Source organism: Pogona vitticeps, chromosome 6, assembly GCF_051106095.1.
Source record: "Pogona vitticeps strain Pit_001003342236 chromosome 6, PviZW2.1, whole genome shotgun sequence".
Lineage (NCBI taxonomy): Eukaryota > Metazoa > Chordata > Lepidosauria > Squamata > Agamidae > Pogona > Pogona vitticeps.
This window is the reverse complement of record NC_135788.1, coordinates 41,014,566-41,026,108: the sequence shown is the minus strand read 5'-3', so window position 1 is coordinate 41,026,108 and position 11,543 is coordinate 41,014,566. Positions and strand designations below refer to the sequence as shown.

General features: G+C 37.5%; 1 long non-coding RNA gene across 1 annotated transcript; it reads left to right on the top strand.

Moving 5' to 3' along the window:
• The first annotated feature begins 482 nt into the window (after positions 1–482).
• On the top strand, positions 483–9,227 carry LOC140707999 (uncharacterized). The gene is made up of 2 exons (XR_013537239.1): positions 483–648; positions 2,833–9,227. It is a non-coding gene; the product is annotated as an uncharacterized LOC140707999 (long non-coding RNA).
• The last annotated feature ends 2,316 nt before the right edge of the window (positions 9,228–11,543 follow it).

Below are 11,543 nucleotides of genomic sequence, written 5' to 3'. Positions count from 1 at the left end.
CACTGCTGCTCATGCATCATTCCAGAATCATATCTTGGCAGCTTTTGCTCCCATGTGAATCAGGAAACAACATGTTTGAAATTATGCCTGAGATGCTCCACAAACCCTAGAGGTAGACATGACACATTTAGCAGGTTAAGAGTTTAATTCCCCACTGGACATCTTAGGAGAAGAAGCCTGTGTAGCCTTGGGCAAGCTGCAGAGTCCTGGAACACCCATAGAAGGAGGGACTGGTAAAACATTTCTATACTCAGAAAATCCTAGCAAGGGTTGCCATACAGTAAATCAGCATTGACAAGGTAGCATGTTATTATTAATTAAACTGGGCAGTATCTAGAAATTGTAGCATTAAGACTATAGCAGGTCAGCAGCTGGGCCCAAGTCATTACAGTTTTTAAGGAGAAAGTTATCAGCTCAAAATAAGCTGTTAGCTGATTAAGTGCCATTAGTGGTTTATGTCAGTGGCACTTATTGGTATTCCCAGAGAGCACTTTAATCCGCTCTTCCCCCTCCTCTCAGTTACTCTAAACATGCATGTGAATGGAGAAGAGGTGGAGAATATAGAGCTTAACAAACTGCCCAGAAGTGCCATTTGAAGTTTAAACAGCCTGAAATGGAACTGTATGTGAACTTAATGTGCATTTAGGGGTAAGTGAAAGCCTTTATCATAGAACTGCAAGCTCACACATAGTGGGTAATATGTTGATTTTAATTCAATATTTGAAAGCAATTGGTATTCTTAAATTCTTTGCCTTGTGTGCTTTTAGTACTGAAAAAAAGGGTAGAGAAGCTGTGCCTAGAATAGGTATTTATTTTGTCACATCTGCATTTAAATTTGAATATAATATCACTTATTATACCAATGATTGCTTAAACAGTCTTTGATGAAGTATAATAAATATATAAAAGATAAGCCATTTTCCATAATAATAGTCACTAGATGGATAATAAAGGGATAGTTGTGCTTTAATACTGATCCATTTATACTTGCAATTTTTAATTTACTTGTAAGGCAAAGTTTGTATAGAATATAAAATGATACTGTACTCAGCTATAGGATATTGGATTTTAATTACCTTTCTTCTAAAATATAAATTAACATGGTTAGCAGTTCACTTGAAATCTAATTAACTTGCCTCTGCTATCTTGTCAGATGTCTCCAATATAGAAATATTCCTTACAAGGCTAACATATTAATAAGGATGTGATTATGCAATTTTGCTCATTTAGTGACATTACAAAAGTTGGTTAGTCTCTTAGATGAGTATCAAACATCAATTCAGTAAGTGCTCATTTAGCAAATCATTTGATCACTGACTTATGGGATGTGATGCATCCATTTCATATTAATTATAAATTGCTTTTTGCATTTAATGTCCCATTTGCATTTTACAATCACTTGTATAAAGGCTTTTAACGATTTTTCAGGAGCCCCCTCCCCCACCCCACATGTCAAAGTCTTGATACAAAGAAATGAATACATTTTTATATCCTACTGTCAGGTGTTCTCAAGCTTTGACCTCTCATAGCTTGAGTGGTGGCAGGTAGCGAGAGAAGGGAGAGCCGCCTAGCAAGAGCCAAGCCCCAAATGATATACTGAGCAGTACAGTGGCATTAACCAAAAATTATGCATGAACAAAATGATGTTCATTTAAATTATGCAGGGGACCGTTCCAACCGTGCATAATTATTTCAACGTTTCACAATTGCCCAGATTCGGCTTGTGTTGGTTATTGAAACACACCATTAGATATGGAAGTTGGATCTTGGCTAGTGAACCACTTTTTAAAAAGTTTTTCACTTCTCCAAAACAAAAAACAAAAAACAAAAAACCACCAAACAAAAAAACAAAACAAAAAACCCACTACAAAACACTCCTCCGGAATTCAGAAATCATTCAAAAGGAACAGAAACAGATAGGAAAGTCACATCCTAGACCAAGATGGCAGAGTATTAAGGGTATTAAGAGTATTAAGGCAGGGAAGATGACACGGACATTGAAAGAGGACTACAATGAAATGTTTTAGCATGGAATGTATACCCATCAAGCAAACCGTGATTCTTCCCTGGATACTTTCTTTGACACCTTATCTCTCCATTTTCCTTCCAGCCTTCCACAGAAGCTTAACTTTCGGTGGTGACTGAACCACTTTAGTGTGAGTTTTTTTTCCTCCTAAGTTTCTCTGTGTTTCTACAAATCTAGGAGTTCCTGGAAACCTGTACAAGATCTTTAAGTTGCCACTATGTTTTTTTCTTTTTATTTGTTCTTTTTATTTTCTTTTTTGCTTTTACCTGTAATGAAAACCTGTAAATCCTACCTCCTCTTTTACAGATGGTGCTGTTTTTGGCTACACAGGGGAAGTCTAACATACAGAAAAATGAGCCTGTCCTTAGTATATCATGCAGCAGCTTTTTCCAATCTGGCATCTTCCAGATGCATGGGGCGACAGAACAAAAACCCAAAGCACTCCAACAAACAGTCATAAAAATGTTTAAAGCAAAAGCAAGCTTTCCAAACCCTTAAGATGAACACAAAACATGTAAGGCATGCCTTGAAAACAGTAACTCTTCATGCTCTTTGGAGGAATTGTCATTCTCTTCAACAGCCTTGTGCCCCTCCTTTTCATCCACATAACATGAGGCTGATGTGTGAGTGCTTCGAAATGAGGTGAAAAAAAGCCAGGCATTGGACATACCAAAGTTCAAGGATGTCATCCACACACCTAGGTTGAAAATTTCATTTACTCGACCTATGGGAGTAAGGAAGAGCAGACAACTCCTTTATGAGAGTATTGGTTTCAACATTCCAGCTCTTGTTATGTCTCTGAATAGATGCCAGACATTCCGGGCAGGGGTACACCATTGAGAAGAGATGAGTTACTGTCTTTTTCCAGCCAGCAGCACATTACAAGAGAAATGGAAAATCGTCAACACCCTTGGTGAGACACCCTGTTATAGATGAGCCAAAATACTACTATCCAAGATTAGACAGTTTAATATCAATTTTAACTGTCAGCTAAAACTGCGGTTTTCTTTTTCTTTTAAACAGAAGACTATAGGAACTACCAGCATACCATAGCATGAGCCAATGGGGCCCCTCACTCCCATGGTGTGGGGAGAGGTAATTTCCCTCCTTGGCCCATGAGCTCCCCCAGAAGGAACCACCTAACATGACAATAACCTGAGTTTGTTGTGAGTGTTCTAAAATCTAGCCATTCCAAATGCTGGAAAAGAAATCCCTCTCTCCTTCAACATTATTTGCTATTCATCTGTCACTGTGAATCAGATGTGTAAAGCACTCCTGAATGTATCGAGGTCATAAATTTATCCTTTCTGTTTTGTCAATGCATGTGAGCAGCCAGACAAGCATGCACGCACGCACATGCACACACACACTCACAAACACACACCCAAAAAGGAAGGCTATGCCATTCCAAGATAGGTGGATTTCTTTTTCTTTTTCAGCTTTGGTTTGAGTTACTTGCACAGAAGAATACATTGGGACAATTTTCCTAAACCTGTTGGCCACTTAATGTGTTGGCTTTCAGCTCCTTCAGTTTTAGTCACACAGGGTGGGGAAGGCTGTACACTATAACGCAGTGAGAAGCCAACATAAGCAGATAGCAGGCAAGTATTAAGTTAGATCCTGGGCTGCCCATTTACTAAAGGCCTTTGGAAACTTCCACTAGAGAGAAACTCAGGAAGCCAAGCCAGTGGCTGTCTTTCTAACAGGGATGAGATGGCTAATCTTTGGGAATATGGTCGACCTTCATTGAGTAATTCCCTCTTTCTTTCCTCCTTCTCTCCCTCGCTCCCCCTGGGGTCCATGTACTCTGCTCTTTGCTCAGCTCCCACCTTGATTCATTCTGCATCAGCCAGCAGGAGGTGAAGAAGAGGAAGAGTGTGAAACACTGTCAAAGGGAACAAAAATGATACTTAATTCTATTTTGACCTATCTCAAATTCATACACCTACTCAATGTAAAGAAGATTCCAGCTAGTTTACCTGAAAGAAAGAAGAAGAAGATTCTAGAATGCAACTGGTCTAGTAAGTGAAGTAGCACTCTCTCCTTCCCATGTCTAGATGTGAAATGGCAGTTTGCTAAGGTGAACAGGAATATATAGGGTCTGGTGAGGTCAGTCTAAACCCTCCTCTGAGGCTTCATAACTGGAGTTTCCACAGTACATTTTCACTTTCATTGTGGGTTTAGCTGTTAATCTCATTCTATTTTGGCATCTTCATTGGCACCAATTATTTTATTTTAAATTTGAGCATATCTAACCCCAATAATACTGAACCGAAGTTCAATGATTTGTAGAGGTGCCTCTGATCTGAGAGTGATTTGGGGAGAAGGTATTAAACTGCCCTCTTCTTGTCTCTCAAACACACAAATATACCTGCTCTGCCTTAATTAGATTCTTTTCTCCAAAGCTGGTGCACATTCCTCTCCATCGATCCATTCCTTAATTCATCCATTTGTTCTATATCCTATCTTTCTCCCAAAATGGCAAGCCAAGACAGATGACATCAAGATTAAAAGACATGTAAATAAAAATAGATTTTTTAAAAATTACAAAAATACAGAAGGCTATCATGTAAAAACACAATTAAATTAATTAAAATATTAAACCACAATTGATGCAAAACACTTTCATATTTGTCAGACTGTCCATGACTATTCAGCAACTCTCAATTACTATCAAGATTTTTTTGGAAAGAAATTTTATTTGTGTTTTAAGAAACAACTCAGCAAAGATTAAAAACAAGTCGTTACAATGAATGAAATCAGACAATTCACTCAAAAAATTCACAAAATTTGTATGGTGACAATGATGATGATTAATTACAGTTATATCCTATCTTATAAATGATATTTAAGTAATTGATAGAGAATATTAAAAGAAATAATCTCTGGTTGCGAAAGAAAATCATTAAAGCAACCTTTTTGGTCATATACATAATTTCACAAAATGGCATGAAGAATATAAAGTGTAGTTGCTATTTATATGATTAATAAAAGGAAAACACATCCTAAAGAATGTGTCATGTATTTCTTAACAAATCTATTCATAGTGACACTGATTCCATTAGAATCAAGTTCCATCTCTCCAGTGTTCCATTTGCAGCGCTGTTTCAAACATTGCAGCTAGATACCTAAAAGTGATAATATCTTTGTAGTCAAGATCTCAACTGTTATCTGGTTTGTTCATAAATAACAAAATGATTGCGAACATCACCATGCTGCCATCTTTTGCTACTACATTTCACACCTGTGTCCTTCCCAACTTGCACATAAATGTCTGCCGACAGAGGTAACACCCCCATGGTTCTGAGGAAGCGATGAAAGCTTATCTCAAATAAAATGTGTTAGCATTAAAGTATCACAAGACTTATTTTGTCCAGAAAGGAAGAAAGCACAACACAAACATGTTTAAAAGTCTTTTCTTTAAACATCTAGTCTATTGCCCGAAGCTTGCCTGGATAGAAAAAATGTTGCCTGCTGACAGAAGGACAACAGGGGAGCAGACAGTGTAGCCTCCCTTGGAATGGAGATCCAGAGCCCATAGGGTCCTTTCGTAGAGAGCTTTTTCCAGAGCCAGAATGGTCTTTGTGGCAGCATTTCCAACAAAGAGAACATGTACCATGTCTCCTGAAATGGAATGATTCCTGCTAGCATATTATTGGAGTTTGTGTGAGGGAGTTAATTGCAGCTAACTGATAGATTGCCAGGGGCATGTCTTTGTCGTACATCTAGCCATGGCCAACTGCACAGCTGAGATGCCCCCCAGCATCTCAACAATTAGCCATGGCAAGTTATACAAACCTTATATGAATGTCAACAAGATTTCAGCCACTGTTTTGTTGATAATTCCACAAAACTATTTATCTTACCAGGAAATAGGGTTTGTGGAAGTAAGAATAAGTGCCATATGCCCTGCTGTATAGATGAGAGTCCTCTATGGGAAGGACTGCCAGAAGACACGCTAATAAAAAGCTCAGGGAGACATCTACCAGAACTCTACAGAGCTAATTTAATTTATGATGATGGTGTAGCTTTCCTTTTCCTTGGCAACAGGGAATTTATATTGTGCCCTCTCCACAATTTGCTGATTAATGTGCATCATTAATTATTAAAGTAAAAGTTGAAGTTGTTATTTTCATGCACAATGAAACGTGTGACTATTAATGCTGCACAGTGACTAGCACTTTTTTTGAATAAACTTGTTGACAAGGATTTTAATTAAAGTGAAACAGCCTTCTTTCAGGGTCATTAATTTGCTAATTATTGCTGAACTTATGCATTTGTAAGTCCGTTTTTATTAATTTAATTTGCATACAAGTATTATTACTTTAAAGATTTCTTTACAATGCACAGTTAAACAACTTGATGTTGAATAAATACACGACATAATTCAGTTCCAACGCAGAGAGCAATAAATAAATAAATAAATAAATAAATAAATAAATAAATAAATAAATAAATAAATAAATAAATAAATAAATAATAAATAAATAAATAAATAAATAAATAAATAAATAAATAAATAAATAAATAAATAAATAAATAAATAAGGTACATCTAAAAGGGAAACATGTGGACCTTGAGTTCTTCCATCAAAGTTAGCACCTGTAGAGCAGAATATATACACATAAAAGTTGCTACCTTTTAATGACTCATAATAATATAAGTGGATAATGTATAATTTAATTATAATTATTATTAAAGTGCTTTGTATAATGTCTAAAGAATTTCACTTTGTGAAGCATTCACAGTTTTTCCCCTGGTGTGGTGAAATATACAGTATTATACATTCACTTATAGTGGAGTGATTACTGCTAAATTTGCTGCTATACAGATAATTACATGCCAGTTTCACACAATTCTACATCTTATTTTATCTTCTTTTTTTGATGATTTCCCCCTCTGTGGGCCATGGGCTGATGTCCACCCTATTATAATGTGCAGGTTTGCTAATTCAGAAGCATCTCGTTCTCTGAGATTTCAGGGCAAATACTGGAGAACAGGAGGTGAGTCCTCTGATGCCATAGGGCAAGACCTTATGATGTCACAGCACTCAGGTAGGCAAAAATATTTGAAGGGGGTGGTGGAAAAATGTATCTTAGCAACTGCAATAGTTGCTGCCATTCCCACTGGGTCTTATATCCTGTGCAGTACATAATATTGATGTTGTTCTTATTATGTGTGGTTTATTATGATTAATTTATTATATTGATGATAAATAAATTTCTGACAGTATTACATGTAGTTCACAAGGGATGGGACTTTTGTATTTTAAGTATTTCCACTCCTATAAGTCAGAATCTACCAACCCAAATTATGGGAGTGAATGGTGCCCAACAGGTAGGATCTAGGATAGCACTCTCATCTTTCTGCCATTCCCATGGTGCTTCTCTGCCAATCAGAAAGAAAAGCAGATAATATAGTAACACAGATTGGAGCTGCCTCCATATAGAGTGCGTGGACATAGAGTGTCTGCTTTCCAAAACATGAATACTGTGCCCATGCAATACACATGTATCTTCATGTTCTGCCAGTGATCCATCGGTCCAGCTTGCCATGGGTAAAGGTGGGTTCCCAGGCTTCAAAGCCACCTCATGTACAAAAATCTTGTCCCGTAGCACTGCTGACCCTGACATTTGCCTCTTTACCTGCAGACCTAGAGAAGCATTGCAATTTCCTGAGACTTCAGCTATTATCTTGAAACCTGCCAACCCTAGATGTCATACTGAAGACACATGGACTGATTAAAACACTGCAGCTCAAAATGATAAAGCTGACATTGTATCTGAAGGACACAACCCATAAGGGTTAAAGAAAATTGTTGTAAAGTTGTGTGGAGATGATACATAACACTGATGAAATTGAAGTTATTAAATAAAATGTATCATTTTTTGTGCTGGAGATATAATAAAGAAAAGAGGATGTATTTACTTATGTGGTAGGCTTGTGAAATAAAGAAGGGATGGTCAATGATCTTTAAGGAGATTATGGGTATTGATGTACAAATGTCTCTAATGATTGCTTTGTTGAACATGGTTAATAATAACCAATTAAAGGGAGGAGAAAAGGAATTAATTATTTTTATGGTAACTGGCACAGCTGATATTTGCAAAGAATTGGAAAAATAAGAACTAACTCAATATGGAGAAATAATATAAAGAAATGTGGAATATGGCTATTAATGACAAATTAGCATGTGAAACTAAGATTAGAAAATAAATATTGACATTTAACAATTTGAAAGAAATATGGAATTTATTTTTGGTATATGCATTTCAGAAAGGGAAAGGTTATATGCCTGGAGATGAATCAATATATTTCTGGACAGAAATGAATTGGTATGAAATATAATGAAAAATTAAAAATGAAAACTAGTTGTGAGGGTGGAGGGTTAGCACAAGGTTAAAAATTGTTTTATTTATTTTTTTAAGTTGAGTGGTAGTGTTTTGTGTACTTGTTTTCTTTTAACTGAAAATTAATTTAAAATATTTTAAAATGATAAAACTGACATTATATCTGAAGATGTAATGGTACAGTCAAGCAAAAAGAGGACATCTATTTGAACTTTCCTTTCCTCCTCCTCCTCTTCACTATTATTGTTCCTGTTCCTCTTATTTTATACTAGCTACTAAATAGGATTTGCTTTCCTGCTTTATCCATGGACTTAATTGGGGATGCAGAGTGAAAAGAATTAAATCGTTAGCCAGCTATCACTGACCATCAGTGAACACTGAGATATTGCACATAAAAGAGACACTGTTACAGCTGCTCACAACTACCACTGTGCCAGACATTTCTGATAATACAGGTGTTGAATTTTCTGTCTCAGAAGAATAGGCTTTTAGAAAATGACATGTCCCTTCTTTCTTGTGTTCTCTTGTAAAGCTGGAAGTGGCAGGAGCCATTTTAGATGTTTTTACTGCTGTAGGTGATGCAAGCATCCACTGCTGTGACAAAAAGCCTATGGTTTTTCTAATCTCTGAGATTTAGATTATACAGTAGAGAGCAGCTGTTGTCCCAAAAGAAAACAGTCAGTGCTTATTAATATTAGCAATATATTAGTGATTTCCCATCAGATATTGATGTTACTGAGAGTGGTGAAGTTACACAGAGATCACAGGCTGGGGACAGTGAGCTGGTGGCACTAGAGTCCAAAACAACTTCCTCACCCCTTCTCTGATGTCTTAAAGCAGGGACTTCCAAATGTAAAAGAAATTGACAGGCCTGGAATAAAAACATTGTGCAGAACTAAGATAACCACTTGTGTATCACCAAAAGGGACTGTAAACAAGAATCTTGATTTGCAACCAACCAACCAACCAACCAACCAACCAACCAACCAACCAACCAACCAACCAACCAACCAACCAACCAACCAACCAACCAACCAACCAACCAACCATGTATCCTAATTTATATGTGCAAAATTGTAAAAATAGAAGTCAAACAGAATTTTAATGCATGAGTTGGGAGGATAGCCATTCCGATGTTCACTGTCGGCAGATCTGAGGTCCCTGGTTTCCCTTCTCGTGGTTTTTTAATCTTTAAATGAGACATTGACTGGATAGGTCTAGATCACTGGTTCTTAACCTTGGGTTACTCAGGAGTTTTGGACTGCAACTCCCAGAAGCCTTCACCACCAGCTGTCCTGACTGGGGTTTCTGGGAGTTGCAGTTCAAAAGCATCTGAGTAACAAAGGTTAAGAACCACTGGTCTAGATGACTCATTTAAAAAGAGGACTGTTGTCTGACCCGTTTGAAAAGAATACTGTCCTCTGTACAATAAGATTCACTGCAGATTCAAGGTATGAGAAAGGAGCAAGAAACCCTGGCTATAGTGTTGCTGAAATATGAAAACAATGAAAAATGGGTATTTCCTGTGATGAAAGCTAAGCATTTTGGACTTCTAGATCAGCCATTCTCAATGAGAGCCATATGGTTCCATTGGGGGGGGGGCTTGGCAAATTTGAAGGCTGCCACAAATTCGTCAGTTCATATTGTATCATTGTTTGAACTCAGCCAAAGGCTTTCCTTGTTTAACAGGGGACCCTGGAAGCTAAAAGGGCTGTGGCCCAAAAAAGGTTGAGAATGGCTGTTCTAGATGAAACTCTAGGTACTGAGGTCTGCAGCAGATGTGGTGGACTGCCTAGAGCAATATAGAAGTCCAACATGGAAACAGTAATAAAATTAGCAATCGTTACATGTGGTCTCCTAAAGAGTTACCATTACACTTAGATAATCTAAATTTGCTCCTCTAGGGTTTTCGGCCAGAAGAATGTCTACATGTTTTTTCCTGAAATTCTTTGCATACTTCTTTAGATACTTATATTACACTTGACAATCCCGCAGTGCTCTTGCCTAAATGATTATTCTCCAAAAATTTTGTATCTTTTTGTCACTTCTGTCAGTTTCAGGCTCTTAACGCTGGTCACTTTCAAGTGCTTGTATACAATCAGGTAAGAAGCTGAAACTGACAAGTATAACAAAGAATTAGGCATAAGCAGCACAGGGCTGTCAAACAGGATCTTGTGCAAGGAATTATCAGGAAGGGCAAGCAAACAAACAAGCATGGTGCTCAGCATTTTGCTGTAGTCTTGCTCCAGAAAACCTCCTGGTCTTTACAGGGATGCCAAAAGTATTTCTTACCAGGGGACAATGTCAAAACTTGGTGCAAGTTGAAAAATCTTCTTTGTCAAGTACTTTCTATATTTGTATTTCTCACTATTGGCTGTGGTGGCTAGGGCTGATGGGAAATGCAATTGAGGATGTTAGGATGATGCTTTTTTTTCCAGCCTCAGTGGCTAGCAACTGTGAAATATCACACTAGAGCACTTTTCTGTTAGCAGCAACAGTAGCAACAAACTCACACATGCACTTGGGTTTTGTGGAGAAACATTTTGGTTTTGTGCAAGCGACACAAAAACGCTTAGCAAGGTTTTCTTCCCCACAAAAAGCACTGTAATTCCAAAAATGCATAAAAGCTGTCCTAATCTCTTCCAGTGGAGAGACAATTCTTGAAATATTTTGAAATGAACAGATTTACATCTTGAGCTGCAGTCCAACGACTACTGGACGGACCCCTTCTGCCCAGTCTTGCTGTACCACTGTCACATAGATACCAGTCAGGGGCTGCAGTCCATGGGAGGGGAACACACATAAGAGATTGTGTGAGGGAGTGAGACTGACTGCACCCAAATATATAAGAAAAAGCAAGAAAAAAGCATGCAAGATTGCACATGCATTTCTGAATAAACATATCTCCAGCAATTCCATTGTACTGTATTTTTGGATGGCACGAGTCATTTTGAATTTGATTTGTAGCTGGTGATTGCATCAAGTATACAGTAGGCGTCCCAAGCTGCTGGTTCACTATGTTTATTCTTCAGCTCTTACTAACAGCTGCTGTTGGAATTGTACAGTGAAGGATGCAGTAAAATGACCTACTTCTAGATTAGGCCATTGTTAGCAATTTGAGTTACAGTTTTTCCTACAGATAAATGGTTGCACCATCAGATCTAATC